Below are 20,543 nucleotides of genomic sequence, written 5' to 3' on the forward strand. Positions count from 1 at the left end.
TACTGGGTATATGGAATGGGAAATGAAGGGAATGTGTTGTAGCATGGTAGGAAAGGTAAGACATGAGTGACAAGGAGTTACAGATGATTCTGTGAAATGGATTACTGGGAATGAGAAGACTAGGAAATGTGAAGGTTTGAGACAATTTAAGGGACTACTGCTCTTCTCAGCTGGTAGAGCTTGACAATGCTTAACCCTAACCCTAAAGTACTGATCTAACCACACCTCAGCATAGAAAAAGGTGGAATGTTAAACAGCAGAATCATGCAGTAAAAAGAAAATTTCTTACTATTTATTTTTTTAACTAAACATGATTTTTTCCTTGCTGTTATAATGATCTTGGTCCAGCACATGGATTTCTCTGTATGAGTTAAAATATTTATTTTTCTATAGCCTCTTGAGTTTTGGAATGGGAGTTTTATATCATCTGATATTCTATTCAGCCCTAGAGGAAATCAAGAGACAAGTCTTGCATTGTATAACATACTTATAATGCATAAAGTTAGAGAAAGCCATTTTCAGTTTATTCACTTGTATTTCATGTCAGCTAATACAACAGGCTTTGTAGAATATTGGTGAGAAGTAAACAAACAGTAGTGACAGATCCTTTGTGTCAGGCTTTATGTAAAAGAAGCACCCTTTAACAGCTTAGAATTCATTATTTCATATTGATTTCAAAGGTTTTCAATGCTTTCCTTGCCATGCATTTAGTGTAGTGAGCACATACGTAAAGTTTCTTCTCATTCTCCAAAACTAGTTTCTATTCTCATTAACATGAATGTCAAAATGTCTAATTGATTTAGAAATCACAGACAAAGCTTCATGATTTAACTTTTCAACCAGTCCTGGCATGTGGAGGATTCGTGAAAGACTTGTTTTTCTACTGCTCTTAAGAGAGAATGAATCCATCATATCAAGGTGATGGCATGAGTGTGTTTGTTTTATGCACATTTTTTTTTCTGTGTTAAATTGAAAAGTGTATTTAAGGGTTATGCTTCTTCTGACTTAGTCTGACTCAGTAGAGCATTTTGGCAGGTACATAACTTTAGATGGTTGAATACTGCTATTTAAAGTCAAATGTAGTTCACATTCTTTAAAAGGTATGGATAATCTGGGATTCTTATGTGATCTAACATGGAAAAGAAGTTATTTGTCAAGCCTGCACAAATCACAGGTATTTTTCCAAACAGTCAAAAAGAAAACAAGAGAGGAGAGAGCAAGATTTTATAAACTAAAAAAAAAAACAAAACTAAACCAAACCCCAAAAAACCCACAAACCCAAAAAACTGAATATTATTTGAGTTATGCTAGCTTTTATTTCTTACTTTTGTTACTGTAATTTGCTTCCTGAAAACATTGCACAATCTGCATGAGGAAATGTGAGCACATACAGTGAGAAAAGCCCCACAGCTGGATTTTTTTTGTGCATGAGGAAAACCATCTTCTTCAGGAGCACAGTTGGATATTTTATTTATGAGGACTTCAAGGAAAGCACATTTACTAGACTTTCTGTACTTGCCTCCTTGGGAGGAGGTGCTCAAGAGCCCCAAATACCCAGTGAAGTCTGTTTTAAAATGCTTGAACTGACAAGTGGGAGAAAATAAAGAGTATAAAACCTTAAAAAAAGCCATAAGCCAGTTAAGATAAAAGAGAAAGTCATTAGCTTCTTACTAATGATGAAATCATCGTTTGCCTAGGATAGAGGTTTCAGTCTGCAGTCTCCAGCATTCACAGGAACTGAAGCTACTCAGTACCACAGAGAAGCCCTCAGGCCATTGCAGAGCACATTTGCCAAACATAGACATTATCTCAGTCTTTGCTAACCTAATTAAAGGCATTCTGTCACATAAAACAATGTGAAGCTGGAAAAACCTGAAACACCAAGCCCTGTTTTGAAAGAGTTGCACTCTTTACCAATGCTTGCTTAGCACATATGGCAGCTGCTTTATTCAAGGCTTTCCCATTTGTAGCATTTTAATCTCTGCCTGCTCCAGCTCACTTTCTTGTGGCGGCAGCGTGGGATGCAGCAACTCATCCTGTGAGAGCTAAGGTGGACCAAACCTATGCAGCCAAGTCACTTCTCAGTGATACTCCTTATTGTGACATTAGGAGTTGAATAGTCATTTAGGAAAACTTCAAACCTTTCTTGCCTGTATATTCTAGTTACTCTGAACATTTGTCCATTCTTGCAGCATTTTCACAACTAACCCTTTAGACTACCCTGAGGACTGACTTCAGTGGAAAAGACCTGGCCATATTCATTCCAAGTTCACTGTCCACCTTTTGTATTAAAAGCAGGGGTTGGAACCCTTCTCCATCCATTTGGAAAGGAAATTGCAGTTTTCTTGTTGTCCTGAACAAGCCCAAACACAGACCTCAGGTAATTGTCCTCAGTGTTAACATGCAAGTAGGGTTGGAGTAAAAAGAAAAAAAAAAGTGAGGGTAATTTCATAAAGCTGGAAAGGAAATTATTTTACTAGCCTGTAGTATAGCAGATGATATTCTTGTGGGAATAGGGGTGACCTTAGAATTGGTTTTGGCTAGAGAGACATACTTCTGTGCGAAGAACTAATTTTATAAAACATACACAGATTATTTCATTCCTATATTGTTATATATTTAGAAGTCCTCTCTAAGGCACAAATACCTTTCATTAGTGCATATGGAACTGAGAGTTGCAGTTCAGACTTGTCACTTCTGCTACTATAGCCTTTTTTTATGTCTGCTTGTGTGTTGTCAAAATTAGCACTCAAGGTATATTTAGTCCTTACTTGAAGTTCTTAAATCTGGTGTCTGATCTAGAAGCATAACCACCTTCTATCCATTGCCAGTGGTGAGAAATATGCACCTTCCCACTAAGTGGTGACAGAGGCCCTACCACAGCCATCTCAGCTTCATATATCAAATTCTGTGGGGCAGAGGGATGCATCTCCTCTAGGTTAAGACACCCACTTTATGCATCTGATATTTAGATATCTGAACCTAATTCTGTCAATGTAAGCTCCTTTCATAGTCCAAAAAGCAAGTATGGGTGTTGTCTGCTCCAGTTAGATGTTATCTTAAAATGGATTGCATTATGGAAAGACTTTTTTTATCCCATGAATCTTGGTGATGTCTTGGATAATTTTTTTAGATTCAGAAGTCTAAATTTTAGATGTCCAGTTCTGGGCAGATGATTAATCCCTGTGTTGAAAATCTCCATTTGCAATTAGTCATACCCTGAATCCAGTGAGTGACTGTATCACCTTGAGTCATGCCTACATAGCCTATTAGATGCTTTTTCTCAGAATAGGAGGTTTTTTCTAAGAGATGCTTTCTGACTTCAGACATTTAACACCCATAGTCAAGCAGGTCCTGTCAAGGACTCTCATTGAAGGGTGTTTCACTGCTTTTCCTTGGGTGTTCTGTATTCAAGGTTAGGGCCTATATAGACTTTGATATCTGTTTTCGATGTTTATGGAGCAAGATGTAATATCCCTTTCACTCCTGACCCCTGTACCCCAATCCTTCCCCTGGCTGCAGCTTCAGGAGAAGAAATTGCTACTCAACACCACTTTGAAGTATGCAGATAAAGAGAGAGAGAGCCTCTGCATGGGAAATAAATTATTCTCCCTGAACTGGAGAAAACCTGTGGTCCTTGAGTGGATGTCTGGAATATTTCAGATGTCTGGAAGTAGCTTCATAGTGATGGAGGAGAGGGGATATTGGAATTAAGTGGCTGGGCCAAGTCAATACCTGGAAGGAGCCTTAAAGACTCTGAGTAGTATCCATGGGCAGCACCTCATGGTGTACAAAGTATGATGACTGATGCCCCCTCCTTCTCTTTCTGCCAGAATCTTTCCCTTTATGAAAGATCTTCAGTTCCTAATGGATTGCAAAGACCAAGCAGGACCTGATTGTCAGAAATCTTATCTTTCATATAACTCTTTTTAATTTTTCTGTTTGATGCTGTACTCAATACCTCTAGGGGCCATGTCTTTGAGTCCAAGATAAATAAATGTGTTGTTTAACTGTTTTCTCCTAGATAATATGTCCAATAAAAAAGGTAAGGAGTAGCTCTGTCAATTAAAAAAAATATTTTTCTCTCTTTACTGGCAGATGGAAGGGGTTCCAAAATATGTTGAAAGTCTCACACAGGGAAAATTGTGAATGAAGAAGAAAAAGAGTGGGGGAGACAAAGATGACAGATGGCAGTAGATTTTGATAGCACCCTTCTTCTTAACACATAATTAACATACTCTAACATGCTAAGAGGTTCTGAAAACTCCTAATCAGGACAATGTGGATCAATGAGAAGAATACACAAGAAATAGAAGTGGATGGTTCAGAAAAATGTGAAACTTGTCAGATTTACTGCATGAATTACAAGACTGAAGAATGAAATGACTAGCACAATATATATTTACATATTTGTAGCATGACTCTACCGCAAGCAACTGAAGTACTTAAAATAGTTACCTATTAACATAGTTGACTTTCTGAAGAACAAATTATACTGTTAAAAGCAGATCAAACATGTTTCTTGACATGATAGTTGACAGATTTCTCCAGCAGTCTTTTAGAAAATGCAAGGAGTAGTGTTTTATGTATAGTTCTAATAGGTAGATGGGTCTCACAGATGAATGTCCCTTGGAGAAATAAAATAACTTGTGTTCAAAAGCATTGATTGTGTTTAAATATTTGAAATACTAAACAAAAAATACACCTGTAAACAAGGTTTTCAACAGTAAGAGAAAAAACTGAAAAAATAAGGATAACTGATTGATATGAAATAAAGAATAGACACTGTATGAAAATAAAAACCTTAAAAAGCCTGCTGGAAAATACAATAGGAAATCAAAGTAGGTAGTTACATATTAAAGGTCTTGAAAAATTAGGATAAAGTAATAATGACTTATAACTCTATTAGACCTTGCAAAGAAATTAACAAAAATGATGAAAGGATCTTTACCTACAGTGTTCAAAAGAAGGCCACAGTGGAATTGGCAATGCAGTATGAGTAAGACAAAAGCTAATGTTAACTTTAAAAGGGCACAGAACCATATGAATAATTTTAATCTTAGACAAGGATGTGAATCATGGGTCAGAAGGTTAGATGTCTGATAGAGATGTCCAAATCAAGATAGAAATTACTGCTATCTGGACAATGTCAAAATGTAAAAGCTATGCTGATAAAGATGTAATTCTGGCATGATCCTTGTCCCTCAGACTATGTGCTGAGGAGCTGCTCATGTTTACATAGTTCAGAGCTGCTTAATCCAGAGCAGACTGTGTGTACCTGTGTTTTGTAATTCTTCACCTAAACTGCTTCTGGGGCACAACCAGAACACATGGGTATTTTGGTAAAAAAGCATAAATGGTGTCAATGTTGTTCCATGATAGAACTGTTATAGCATGTTGTTAAGAGGGTATGATAGATGCACTGGGCACTAGTATGACATTATATAGAACATGTAGGAAAAGGATTTATGAAAATCAGAGTAGTTTTAGAATTATGGTAAATGACTGTGAGAAAAAACCTTTTTGAGGAAATTAAGCCTTGTACAGCCCCGTTGTCTATGATAAGTTTCATCTTCGGATATATATATAGAGATATAGGTCTGCATCTCATCCAAAGAAAAAAAATATTATTTTCATCCATACAGAAACTCCATGAGTGATCCAACACATATATGTTGATAATCAGAGAGTGAATTACTTGGCAAAATAAATGTATTCAGGTGATTGCATTAATGCAGATTAAGGGCAATGGTAATGTACATGTCTGAATGCAGAAGGAAATTGGACAGATATAAGAAACCACAAGCCAGATTGAAAATATTCACAATGATTTTATCAAATTTTTTTTAATGGAATCATATCTGTTCCTTCAGAATAACAATTATTAGATCTATTGTACTGTGCGAGAAAAAAACTGCCAATAAAAATGGAAGATCTTGCAACTAATACTAAATGGGATAAATTGTTATTAGAAATGGCCAGTTTATCCACTGGTGATGATATGTGATTTAGAGGCAGCACTAGACCATTAATGGCATGTGATCATTCACAAACAGTTATGTCCATAGTATCTATCAGGAATGAAATTGCCAAAGAAATAGAGGAAGATGCAACAAAGCCTACTGAGATATTTTATGCAGCACTGTGCCAGTTCTGGCTGACTCTTCAAGAGGACATTCACACTGGAAGATGTTGCAACAGAGGATGGAAAAAGGGGAAGACCTACATCACAAAAGGAAATTGAAAGAGCATGGGTTCTTTCAGCTTAAGAAAGAGTTTAAACAATTTGATCTTCATAAATACCCTGAAATTAAAAGCACCAAGTTGAAAGAAGACATATTTAAAGTAAGTGTTTGGACAAGAATAAATTAGTTTAATCAGGCCCTGGGAAGGAAACAAAAGGTTCCTAATTTTCTGAAGCTTGAGGCCTTCTTAGTCACCTTATAACAAGAAGCTCAACTGGATTCAGCATCCTAGAAAATTAAATACATGATGTGTTTCCTGGCACAGCAATATCTGCTTATGTAATTGAAAACACCAACATCTTTATCTTTTAATTCTATTTACTTTTATTTTAATTTAAGAATAAAGTATATGGATTTTTTTTTTTTTTAGTATGTTTGGTGACTCTGAAGCTGTTGAGTAGACAGATGCAATATATTTAATTGGAGTATGGATTAATGTTACAAGGCGAGTGATGTGATTAATGAGCACCTTTTCCATTATCATTGACATCCTATGTAGGTAGATTCACAGGGAGATACATCACACATACAGAACACATACACATATGGAATGTGTGTAATATTCTTAGACGTTATTTCAATAAATTTTATTATCTAAAACATATCTGTTTATGTGTGGAAATGTGTTAGAGGGACATGTAATGTTAAAGAAGAGGAGGATAAATCGTGATGGCAAAATCAATCATTTTGAAAAAGAATATAACAATTTTTTTTGCCAATTTGCTGTTCATTTGCTCATTTTCATAAATATTTTGGAAGATTTCAAAAGAAAGATTTAGGAATTCAAACCTATGTTTCAAATCATGTTCTGGGCAATTCATTTTTACCTTCCATTTTCCAGTTCCTGTTACATAGCAGTATTACACACAACTTTTTTTATATGTATAAATAGAAGAGCCATTCACTTTTATTACTTCTCCTTTTTATTTTACTGAAAAGGAATGGGCTTAAAATTACACAAGTTTTCTCTCAAAAACATTTCTTCATCCAGTTTCTAGCATATGTAGGATTAAACCTTGTTGCTCTGCATTCATATACCTGGAAAAAAGAACTCCGTATCAATAGTCTAGTCCAGTTACTTCCAATGTGAATGTGAGTTTTGTGATTCGTCTGAAAGCCAGTAGAAATACAGATGAAAAGCCAAGAGTGCTTCTCTGTCATTGCTGTCATTCACTAACAATATTCCTGGTTTCTTAATGTCTCACAATCCCTCTGAAAACTATTGAAATATCATTCATATAGAGAACTATATCCTTTTTACAGAGGGGAGGAGCAGTAGGAAATGTGGAAGATTTTAAAGTTAGATTTAAGGAGTGTGACTTTTACACCAGAAATGTGAAAGAAATTCCAGACTAAAAGGGTTAATAACATATCTATAGAAGATTTTTGCTAGAAAAAACCATCTGGATAAAACTGCGGGGGTGGATGGAGAATCACAAAAGAAAACTTAAATAACATTAAGTCATCTTTTAGGAGTTTTGATCTCCTGAGATGCAATTTCTAGATGGTCTAAATAAATTAGGATCTCATATTTTGAGAAGGTCCTCATCACCTTGCAGAAATTATTTTGGAAAAAAAAAAGCTTTGGATTTTATACAGTAAGAAGAAAACTTAGAACTATAGTGTATATATTTTCTTATTAGAAAGGCACAAAATCTTCAAAAGGAAAGATGAAAATTTCTCTCGTCTCACTGATTTGTCTTAAATCATGTTTTGGTGCACACTGCATTATGTTAGCTTGAAGTATTAATGCACAGTGTTATCCCTCAGGTATGTGAACATCCCTAAAAGCCTTTTTCATGTTTTAGAAATTCTATTTCTTCCCTAAAACTACTTTTTTTAACTCTAGGAAGCTGCTAGGAGTGAGAGAAGCTGTCATGTGTGACCTCTGGAAACGCCACAGTGGAGCAGAGCAGATTCCTCAAATACTTTAGATGGAATCAAATGATGATACATGGATGGGGCTATAAATTTCCAACTTCAGCATCAGTCTGTCAGAAATGGCTGAGCCAACAAAGTAAAACATTTAAGGAAATTATGCTGCTCTCAAAAAGTCTTCTAGCAAAGGATGGGCAATGTTCTGCCAAAGCCCTGCTCTGATCTCTGCAGGCAGGCATCAGGCTCTGGGGCTTCTCAACCCAATACTGACAATATTTTCAGCATAGGCACCTCAGGCACACAATACCCAAAATCTTCTGGTTAAATTGGCAATGAATTACAAACCCAAAAAAACAAAAACTGAAATGTTGAAAAACTGGACCTTTCAGTGTTTTTTTTCTTTTTTTTATTGACTCTGCATTTTAATTTTATTTTGATTTTTTCTTTTATATTTCTTTTACATTTCTTTCTTTTGACCAGCTTTACTGTTTAAAAGCTATCCATGACATAAACATCATTTCCATAAAAAGTTTATTTTAAAAATATGTAATGTCAGTAATGCACAGGAGATAACCAATTTACATGCAGCCCATTATCACCTGATCTAAATGGAATAAGTATTTTAATCTGTCTAAATTTTTTGTTATGTGAAATACTGCACTTGAAAATGGCTACTGCAGTAGCTCATGCAAATTTCAGCTTCTGCAGTTCTTCTTCATTATTATTTTAGTGATCATCAATATTTCATGGAAAAAAAAATAAGTGTTTGTATTGGCTGATGAGAGTGGATGCCATGCTCTTCTCTACATAAAAAAAAATCAGCACTTATAAATTGTCCATTATCAATAATTTCTACTTTCAAATTTTATATCTAATACTGAGAATGCACTTAGCAGATGGCCACTTCTAATGTCCTGGATGATTGTTTGTTCTTATGTACAGCAAATGGATACTTCCTATTTACTAACTGAAAATCATCTCTGCAGTCAGTGCTGAAGGCTTTATTGTACATTTGTTTTTTTTTTTTTCCTAAAGAGAGAATTTAGCAGCAGCTAAATTTGCTTCCTATGGTATACATTGCTGAGCTGAAAATGTGAGATATTGCAATTAATAAAAAAATTATAATTTGGAGAGCTTATAATACAATCATAACAAGATTAAGTGAAATAAATCAAATCCAATTTGTGCTTGGTGGTTTTGGGAATAACATTTCTGTCAAGTTGTTGAGCAGTAATCATTAAAACATGGGAATAATCCACCTCCTAATTAAACAACAATAAACAATTGTCAATGGCACATAATTGTTAAAAGTCAACAAAGGAAGCATTAGTGTAAACAAAGATTAGACATAGTTCTTGAAAATGAGAATGGGAATGTTATTTAATGCCTGACAGAACTGACTAAATGCAATATTTGCAATACTAGAGTAGCAAATACCTCCATCAATATCATTTAGTTAGGAGAGAAGCTGAGTAGTCTGTTGATAATATAAGCAATGTGTGTAATGTTTGGTCTCCCAAATTTACTTACCCTTGGAAATGTTGTTACATTCCTTGTTACGTAGTTTGTTTGCCTGTAATTTTTCCTTACGTCCTAGTCCTAGGACCAGTCAAATTCTCAAAAAACATTTTAGGCCAAATCCATCTGTTCTACCAGCAGCTGTTTCAGTAGTCACACACTGGTTAGTTAGGAACTGAGATTAGTTCACCAGACCTTGAATCTCTCAATTCAATTCCAGATAAGCTCCTGAGCTGTAAGCAAGTCTGAGGACACATGCACATCCAATAACATCACACATGCACGCTCACAAAGATATGTAGATATGGATGTGTCAGGAGCTTTGGATCTGCAAAAGTGTCCATGTGCCTGACATGAACATCTTTAATAATTAGGAACCTAAAACGTCTTATTTCAATGCAACGTGGAGTTAACCCAAATTCCACAGATGCCTGTGAGCACAGGCACAGAGATGAGCTGTAGGAGGGGAGACTGAGGTAAGAAATTTCAGAGCCCTTTCTCTGCTGTAATCCATTAATGCTTGTAGCATTAATGTGAGTTTATCTGCTATGTGCTCTGCTGGAAAATGACAGTCAAATGGTTTTCACAGGAGACCTGTGGGGCAGTCCAAATTTGTCACATGGAAATTTGTCCCTGTGTATGTACCCATCTAAGCCTGAATCTCTCCTCAGATTTTCATTCATACGAATTAGTTTTCATGTGACCCTGCAAATTCTGAGGTCACTTAGTAGACTGAAAGACTGAAAAAAAAAATCATACACAACATATTTTCTTAGCTCTCACCTGTGCAGGTTGGAGTTTTATTTTGCTAAATCCACAACTGGCAATGCAGAGTCTTCATGCTGAAAAGGAGACTATTGTAAAGAAATGCAAAATTGAGCCTTGGATTGCTTTGTACTTCATAGCTCAGTGTCAATTACATGGTGAACTAGACAATGGATATGCCAGAAAAAAATTTCCTTGCTTTTGAAAAGTTTTCCTGGTAACATACATCTCACTCATTGCAATAGCTCAGTTTCCTTCAGAACTCTGGATTGTGAACAGGACAGAAAAATGCTGAGGAATTAGGAAAAAAACAGGTCATGAAAATATACACCATGTATAAATGTAACAGTATCCTGGAAAATCTTTAATACTTTAACAGACAACTTTTATTATTGTTGTAACTTTACTGACTTAGCCACAATTTAGTAGTAGTGAGTCTGACTCAGCAGCAATTTTTTTTTTTGAACAACACTCGTGGAGAAAAATCAAGCCAAACCTGAGACAAAGGCTGGGATCTGTTCCTCAGAATATATACACCCACCATTACATTCAGCTGCAGTTCTAGTCTGCAATATTTATTAAAATATGCATTTATACATCCAGGAAATAGAGGATATACAAGAAATTAGCAGGCATTGTAAACAGGAGCTAAAGATGTTATAGTGACTTCACATTTATGAATGAATCACGGATTTTGTCTGGCTCCTCCATTACTGAAGTGTTATTAATATTCTTCCTGATTTCCACAGAAGGTAAACACAATAATTTGCAACACTGCAGTCCACTTCACATCCAGGCAATCTGTCCAAAGGACAGGTGGTGCAGTGGAAGCTGTTTTATGTCTTTTTTGTTAAAGCTTTGTGCTTTGGTTAGCATACAAATATTTTCAAGGACACCACTGGGGACTCCATAACATAATGACACTCCATAAGTGTCATTACCATGTTAGCTGAGGTCAGCTAATCTTGCTTATAAGCATCATACATATCACATGTATCATTCTGCAGAACTCCAAGTGGGAACATAAACATTTATTTTCCATATTCTAGCTCCTGTTATTGAGTTTAAGTAATTTTTAATGTTTATTTTCTTAGGGGGAAATTATGGAGATATATATATATATGAAGGTCCTTGATCAAGAAAAATCTATAGGGAAACTAAAATTATGGTATTAATGATACTAAAATTCCAGTAGTGATATTTTAATAATTCCAGTAGTGATATTTTAATTAACAAAATTGAATTTTGTTTTAAATAGAAAAGCTTGAATAATCAACAATTTAAAGTTTGCAGTCTGAGTTGACTGTTGATATGCATTAGATTAAAATTCAAGGCATTGCTGACCTATTGGAAAGCAGAGATTTTTAAACTGCTGCAGAAAAATTGTTCTTCAGTGGTGAATGAAGATAAAGGTCAAGGATTCAAAGGATGCAACTTATATGTTTGTGATGTGGGTGCTCTTCCTGCATCAAAACAACAAACACTCTCAGGTTGTATTCTGTATAATCTTTAATTTATAAGGAAGGTCTTGATTAGGATCTCCTTTGAGGAGTGGCTTTATACTCTAGTTCAGCAGAATTATTGTAAAATTGTTCTCCAGAATGTGTAGGTGTGGCAGACCCTGGCCTAATGCCATTTCCAAATTCTATACTTTCCCCTGAAAAAAGTATTTTTCTTTCCTCCTCTTCACATTCTTGCCTCCCCGTCACACGATATCTTGGAGTTCTTCCAAGGATAGTTATATGCCTCTTTAGACACTTGGTGAAGGGTTTTTTTTAATTAAAGAATATAAAGATTTTTGATCTTTTTTATTTAGTCATTAGTTTCAATTAAGGAGATGTGAACCTGTTATCCAGAGATTAATTCAAGTGTATCATTGAAAGGGCAGCAGATGTGATAATATGCAATAAGGTTAGAGACTTCATGGATATAATTCCCTGCTATAATGATTAGTGTAATCCACTAATGAATTAGTCTTGGTAATTTTTAGGAAGGTAAAATTTCAGGAGTGGTTATTTTTACTTTTCTTTCCAGTGAGTAGAAGCTTCTTTAACAAGTGCATGGAGCTATCCTGGTGTTCTGAAAGCCGCTGAAAAATCTCTCACTGAACCCTAGAGGAGAAGAGTCCCTGATCTAATTAGTGCTGCTTTGAGAGGGGGATAGGATACTGTGACATATAGAGGGCCCTTCCAAAATGAATTATTCTATGATTCCATGATTTCTGTGTAGACAGATAACATGATTTTCTTAAGAAAAGCAGTGCATGAAATTTGCTGCCTTATCCAAAACCCATTGAGATTAGTACACAAATACCTTGCAATTGAGTTTATGTGTCCTATTTTGGTACCTCCTTCCCTTGTCTTACCAGCTGAAAATGAAATGAAACTCATTGAATTCTTTGGGTCACTATATGTTTATAGCAGGACTCGACCTGGCCCCACTCACACAGAAAATGTTTGAGAGCATAATGTAAGCATGGGAAACCAGCAGAAACCACTTATTCTGATGCAGCTTCATCATATTCTCTGCATTAAGGAATGCAGTCCTACCTGGTTGGTGGTTTAGAGCCTGAGGTTCTTTATACCTTGCCTACCTCTGAAAAATCTGCATGCCCTTTGGGAAGCTGATCCCTGGGGATTTCACCCATTAGGCTGCAATCACCTGTGTGATGAGAAAACACAGCTTTATTTAATTTATCTTATCTTATTTTTCTTTTTAAAAATTTATTCTTGATTTTGCATGCTGAATGCAGTGTTGACTAAAACTAGAACTGCATGAAGATTTCCAAAGCTGATCACACACAATATTGAGGAGCTCATGTACAGTCACACTCATTTGGGTTTGGACACAAAATGGAGCACGTAAAATTCTCAAGCGACATTTGGTTATGTAAACTATAAAAGGAATATTTCTGAAGACATTGTAGACTATAGACACATATGAAAATATATGTGTCTGTATTAGATTCAAATCCAAGTTCTGGAGGAGAGAATAAACATTTTTTATAGCTTAACTTTCTAATTATAATTCTAATATATCTTTTGTCTTGTAATAGCATTGAAATTCAATTCAATTGTCCAGACATAGGTATCTAATGACTCCTGGGCTAATGTACAGTTTATAATACTCAGGGCTAGTAAATGTGACAAAGCCTCTCCAGAATATACAAATTATTTTGAAGTGACAGGTGGAAACCAGAGAGGATATCTGGGATATCTAAATGCCATGAAATATCTTATGAGGCAAACAGAGTCAAGTCCCTTTGAACAGCCTCTTCTGTGTCTCTCTGGTTTGGTCTAGACATTACACATCCTAATGGATTCACATCTAATCTTATTATCTAGCAGTTATCCTATGCTTCAAAATTCTTGTTAAAAGGGCATTATGAAAGGATTAAGTTAGGGGCTATAACCTTTAAGAAAGGGTTATTTTTTATATGGAACTGCATGGTTCTGGTTAACCTGAAGGGAAGCAATAGAGCTGCAAATAGCTTTAGAATTTGGGACTGATGGAGTTGAAAACCCACATTTTTTTTTCTCAATTGAATCTTACCTCTTCCCATATCATAATTTCATAGGGAAAAATAAAATCAATTCAAATTTATTTTTATTGAAAAAAATTGTAATTTTTCCTTTTTCTTTTTCACCTTTCTCTAACACAGCCTCTAAAGTCAATAAGAGTGTCCCAATTGTTTGCTGCTCTAAGCATTATTATAATGGACAATTTCGTTAGCTGCCCTGACATTCTGCTAAAGATATTTGAGCCCTACGATATTAATACAGTATATATTAAATAACTTAATAAATAACTAATGCATTGAAAAATATATTCATCCACAGGGATTAATCATCACCTGGGATGCTCCTAGCGTGGATACCTATAACGGATATTTTACATGGCATTCAATATTTCCATCAGTGAACTGGAAATAAACACCAAATTACCATTGGCAAAATATGTCAACAACACAAATGTCAACCATATAAGGACAAAATGGTTGTCATATGCAACCCAAACTGCTTGTTTAGCCTAATCCTCTGAAATTAAATGTGATTTAATGCTTAATTGCTTAGCCAAATCCAAACTGTTGCATCCAATAGGAGGAATAATCTGTGAAATGTGGTACCTTGTGACATGGAGCCAGTCTACCTGTCTGAATTCTAAAGCTGCAATTTAGCAACTTGTTAAAGACTCTCATTAACCATTTTGTTCAAGAAAAAAACACAAATACGTGACATAATATTTAACTTTGAAACTGAAAAATAAATCCTATTAATATACAAAACCAGTATGAGCTAATGCAATGCAACTATTGACACCACAGCTTTGCAAGGATGTTAGAAGTAATATTATTATTTACAAAAATCTATTATGACATATGAAATGATAGTACATGACCAGGACCTTTATCAGCTTATAAAACAGAATATTGCACTATGAATACATGACATTGGCTCTCTGGATATTAGGATTCATCTTACTGAATCATCAATATTTCTTCCTTTAACACCTGATACTTTTCTTGGACAACTTCAATCAAAACACTGAGCTCATATGATCCCAATTAACCCATGAAATCTAAGAGAATAAAAGCATGAGGCAGGAAAATTTCAGGGATTGCTGTTAAAATGAATTAAATGTGTTTGGGGACACAGACACTTTGATAGTAGAAACTACATTGTCAGCTGCTTCCAAATGTGTCAGAAAGATCACAGAGATCAGTCTGTAGAGATAAATTGTGTTGCAAAAAAAAATTTGCATACAGTGAGAACAACCATGTGCAAATGGAGCTTTCCATGCCAAGAAATGTGTTCATGGAAATGAGAAGAAAGTAGATAAAATATTACACTATGAGTAAACCTTTCCATTAAGCTCCTCCTTCATGTACCAGAAATCAGTACCCAAAATCACATTGTCACAATAAGAAATCCTCTCTGACTTTCTCTTTGAAATGATTCAGTGGCTTCACATGTGGTTTTTTCCTTTTATTTAAAAAGCACTACACTTATATTTCACTCCTTCATTTGTATTTCACTTGTAAAGAAAACCAGGCACCTACTTTCTTTGCTTTTTTTTAATTATATATGGAGCTAAAATTAGAAATCTGCTGATGCACTGATAAAGGAGCCATAAGAGATCATGTTGCCTTATTGTCTCCATGAGTATGTGTCACAAGATTAGATGACAAAAGCAGGGTTGTGCATTGCCATAAGAAGGGTGTGTGACAGGCTGGCAAACCACAGACCTTTGCTGCCAGATGAGGGGAGACTTCAGTCAGCTTCTTCTGGGATCTCTCCCAAAGCCTACTCAGAGTAATTTGCTTTTTAATGACTCTGATGAAGCAGTCAGTACACTTGTGACACTGGAGGCTTATTCCAGCCTGAGATAAGTTGTGGCCACTCAAGGGCCCATCCCAGAATTAAAAACACTCCTCAAAAACTGATAGTTTGGAAATTAAATAAAAGTAAATGCTAGTCCCATCTAGAGATTTAACGTCAGGGAATGTAGTAACACAATTTCTTTCCCACACCAGCTCACCATTGTCCATTGTGAGCATTTGCTACATCTATGAAACAAATTACATAAATTCAGCAATCTGGTACAGGACATGATTCTTTCCTCCTTTCTCTAAGCAAAAATTCAAGATTAACTTAGAATGGAAAAAGCAGAAGTGCTAGTTTTAAAATTTCAAGGACTTTAAGATTAGTATCGCTGAGCAATTAATCTAGAAATCAATTTTTCAAATAGAGACTGGGAAAGATATGGGAAGTACCAGTACTTCAGGAAAAGATATGTAGTATAGTACATTTACAAAAAGCATGAGTTAATACATTAATGTTATTGCAAATAGTGCAACTTTTATTTGGGCTGTGCTAATAAGAGTCTTACATATCAGAAAAGGAAGTTAATATTCTTGTTGGAATGTAGTCTGTTTTCTGATGTCTGAGGAACCCAGGTTGAGAAACTTTATGTTCCTTCTCAAACTTCCTGAATTTCTTTCAGTGTTTCATGGTCTGAAAGTATGTGACTGCAGAGCAGATGACAGTGCTACTGATTTAGAAGCCTTTTGGTTCTGCCAGTAGTCATTTACTATTTTCAGTTCTGGTTCAGACATGTAGAACTAAGTGAAACTGAGAGCAGAAAAGACACATATAAAACAAGTGTCATTCATCTTTGAATATTATATGTTGAAAATCATGGCAAGGGCTGAATTTCATATTGTTAGTCCCCCCCTGTCCCCTATCTTTCCCCAGGTTACTTTCTCTTTATTGCTTATAAACCCCTACAGCTGCTTTGAAGCAGGCATTTTTTATTTCCCTCTCTATTGTAGCAAAACTATTGTAATCAAGGTTTTAGAGTCATGAAAGCTGAACAGGGGACTTCTAAACCTTAAACACCAGATGTGAAAGGCCAGTACTGTAATCTATATAACCTTTCAAAACAGGCAGAAAAAGTTAATGAGTTACTCTACAAACACTGTTCACGATGTTTCGTTCCAGTCTCTTAACTATCAAAATCCCATGTTATTCATTTTCCCATGTCTGATTGTTTTACTGGAGTGCACTTGCTTTTGGAAAGATTTCAGCCTCTAGCACTCTGTGTTCTCTTGTAGGAAAAAATTATATATTTGTCTTTTCTTCCCCCAAGGTCTTGCAGGTTTTTTTTTAATTTTATTTGGCACTTTATAATATATTACATTCCTTGCCTGCATGTACATGCACCTTGGCATTATGCTGCTTTAATGTGAAGACTGGGAACTCATGACAGAACAGGTTTACAAGGACTGGCAAGCATGCATTTGCACAGAATATCTCAACAGATATCTGGCACTTACTATATATGGAAAAAATGCTAAAAACAACTTTGAGGAAAGAATCTGAAGAACTACTTTCATTAGCTTCCAAACCAGATGTTCACATGAACATATATAGAAAGTGGGACAGCAGACAAACACATTGATTTGCCTGTAATGCTCTTTTGAACCTGGCATGTAGTAAGAGTAAAAATGTCACCTAACAAGAGATCCATCTGCCTTGGTTTAGGCATCCAACACGGTAACTAAGTTACAAAGTGACTAAGACAGTTACTACACACTCTTTTAAATAGTCAGTGAAGAGAAATACCATCTCCAGACAGCAATTCATCTCTTCCTGAGATAGGTGTCTAGAGCAGATCAGATAAACTGTCCTCTAGGGAAGCCTATGTCTCTTTACTGACTGCTAGGGGAATGGGAATAGCTTGAACTTGGATATCCAACTTCTAGGCTTCTGAAACGTGATGAATTTCATTCTGATATGGCCAAAGAACTGACACAAAATCGTTGGCCTGATAAAAAGGAGAAAAATCTATCCAGCTAAATCCCACACATTTTATACCTAAGAATATGAGTGAGTGAAAATTCAAGAATATTAAAATTGCTTTAATCTGTTATCTGAATAATTTTCCATTATGATACCATCAGCTTTTCTCTGTAATACATCTTTTACAGGAAAATGAAAATTTACAACTTGGGTAAGGTTTCCATATAAGAATATAAAAGTTTGGAAAAATATCACAGCAGCTTATAATAATTACTATTAGGTATAATTAAGATATCCAATTAAACATTAATGTTTTAATATATATATGCATCTATTTAAAAGGCATCCGAGAGATGTAGGAATCAAGTAATGAATTTTTATTTGGTTTAGATACATAAGTGCTTCAGGCTGTCTTGAAAATCCTTCCTTATTTGTATATACAGTCATATGATCACACATCTTCAAATTCACCTCATGCAGAACAGTCTCATTGTGTCTAAATGTTGACTGCAAGGCTGCCATTCACATGAGAAGTAATCACAGGATCAAGACCAAATGATATTTTTTTTGGGAAATGTTCTCTTCTTAATCTGTATTTTCCTCCAAGAATTTGTGAAATTGTCTTGTATGGTGAAAAAAAAAAGAAGCTTCTGACAAAGTCTTGGGAAAAAATGATCATAAATAATAACTGATCCAAATATTAATTCTGTATAAAAATTCTTTAAGAGTTATGGGTCCAAATGAAAACAAATGCTCAGAATTTGTATCCCATTTGAATAGTCAGAAATTTGAGCAATTGTGCATCAGAGACATCTGGCAGTGAACCATTTTTTTAAACATTCTTGTGTTCATTTGATGAAACTGGGTAGACTCAGGCAACTTGAAAGAAGCAGCTTGGCATCATCCAGTTTTCTCTGTACATCCCTTTCACTGATTGGTTTAGCTGACCAACCATCTTTTCTGTGCCTCGCTTCTGTTCTCCACCTCCTGCTTTTTAGTTTCTCCTGCTTGGTTTCTGACCTACCACACAGAACATGTTTTGTGAGAAGAATACACCTGGATTGCTACTGGGACCTGCAGTGGGCCCAGAAAGACAATTATGGGTCAAATTAGGAGCAGGAAAGGAAGACTTGGGTAAAGGACATATCCTGTAGATGTGTAGGATGGAGGGGAGAGCAGAAAGATCAAAAATTGTGACAGGAACTGCTGTGGATGTTGGAGAGAAAAGAGAACAGTGAAGATGTGTACTGAGGGGTGAATTGCTGGACAAAGGTGGTTCCTTTGTGGTCTACCTCCAAACATCAGTCCAGTTATGTTACTGGAAAATGCTGTCCTCTTTATTTGTAAGCCTGTTCAGCTTTCAGTGCCTCCCCTACGTGGGCAGCAAGAGCTTCCCTAACACCTCCTGCATGAAGGGGAAACAATCCATATTTGCCACAGAGGATTGAATCACCTCAGCTGCCATTCATGAAGGGGTATTTCTCAGTCACACTTCTTTTGGAAAATTTACTTGTTTATACTGTGGATTAGCACTTCTCAGTTATCTCCTTCATGTTTACAATTTCCAATTAGTTCAGTCATTCCCCTAGGGATTAATCAAATAATTTCTCTGTAGAATAGCAAACACCAGCCTTCTAGAGTAGTGCTTTCTTCCTCAGGTTGCATTTGAGCCCTTTAACACTGTGAAAAGAGTTTTAAGTTTACTATAAAGACTCATAATAATTTTCACGGTATTAGAAAATCAGGCATTTATATGGAATTTAAACCAGTACACACAATATGTGGGTTATTTTGGCAAGGGGATAAAATGAGAGGATATTATCTCAAACAGGAAGTCCATTATGGCTAAATCATAAAGTTTGTCTTCTAATTAAATCAAATCTGCTTGGAGGCTGTCTATTAGAGACCATGAAACTTACTGAATGTCCTAATGGTTAATGAGGTAAATAAATGAGAAATAGAACTGATGAAGAAAGTTAAGATTGCTGGATTTAACTGTAGGACTTGATTACATTGAGCCAGAGAGCTCCATCTATTGTTTTTTTTTATTTTTCATTCCCCGTCTTTGAAGGGATGTATTTTTCACTATTGATCTCCATTTCTGCCTTTTGTGACTATTTCTTAAGGTTTCAGCTCTTTTTTGTCTCTCTCTTAAGTGAAAAGTAAAGAGCTTTTGTCCTTACAGTTCATAAAATACTGTTGCTCCTTAGAAATTTTCTGAACTGCTGCTTTTCTTCACTAGTATGATCCTATTGCTGAAGATCAGAGGGGACATATTTTAATAACAGATACAGAAGTATGCTAGCTTTTGTTAATGTTAGCTTTTCTAGCCACTTAAGCATGTCCAGGTAAACCTGACAATTCATTATGCACAAATAATAAATCCAGAGGTATGTACACTGTATTTTTTACAGCATTCAAGACTGAATAATTCAAGAGAAATATTCTGCTGTAACATCTGGAGACAGGAGAACATGTAACTCTCCATAGGTTCTCTGAGTGGAGACTGCACAGTACAATACCTATGAATATAGATTAATGCATGCATATGGATAGAAAAATGATCTTTTAGACATATCTGAGAGTTAGGAAACTTCTCTATAATCTCCCCAGAATATCAGGGAAAGCTTAGAGAGATACAGGCCTTGCATATTGCTCATTAAAAGTAATTGGCTGTATAAGGAACTGTAAATTCCCTTCCACAATTTCTCAAGGCACTTACAATTCCTCTCACATAAGGGTATTGCTACATTGTCAAAGAAATTGGGTAAACTGATTTATAATCCTTACAGTCAGGTATCACTTCCTCAGAGTTTAGTGTGTCTCTTGTTGTCAG

At 35.5% G+C, this 20,543-nt stretch overlaps 1 long non-coding RNA gene across 3 annotated transcripts in view; it reads right to left on the reverse strand.

The window, feature by feature from the left end:
- Positions 1-251: 251 nt before the first annotated feature.
- LOC116183196 (uncharacterized) overlaps positions 252-20,543 on the reverse strand; it is a 31,297-nt gene continuing 11,005 nt past the window's right edge. The window contains exons 2-5 of one of the 3 annotated variants that reach the window (XR_004147739.3): positions 19,891-19,962; positions 13,000-13,067; positions 10,425-10,483; positions 252-7,283 (exon numbers count right to left, since the gene is read on the reverse strand). This is a non-coding gene — a long non-coding RNA (uncharacterized LOC116183196). Of the gene's footprint in view, positions 7,284-10,424; positions 10,496-12,955; positions 13,068-19,890; positions 19,963-20,543 lie in introns of all 3 variants that reach the window. The other 2 variants (XR_004147738.3, XR_013341257.2) reach the window with 2 other exon arrangements.

This window comes from Lonchura striata, chromosome 2 (assembly GCF_050655825.1).
Source record: "Lonchura striata isolate lonStrDom1 chromosome 2, ASM5065582v1, whole genome shotgun sequence".
Taxonomy (NCBI): Eukaryota; Metazoa; Chordata; class Aves; order Passeriformes; family Estrildidae; genus Lonchura; species Lonchura striata.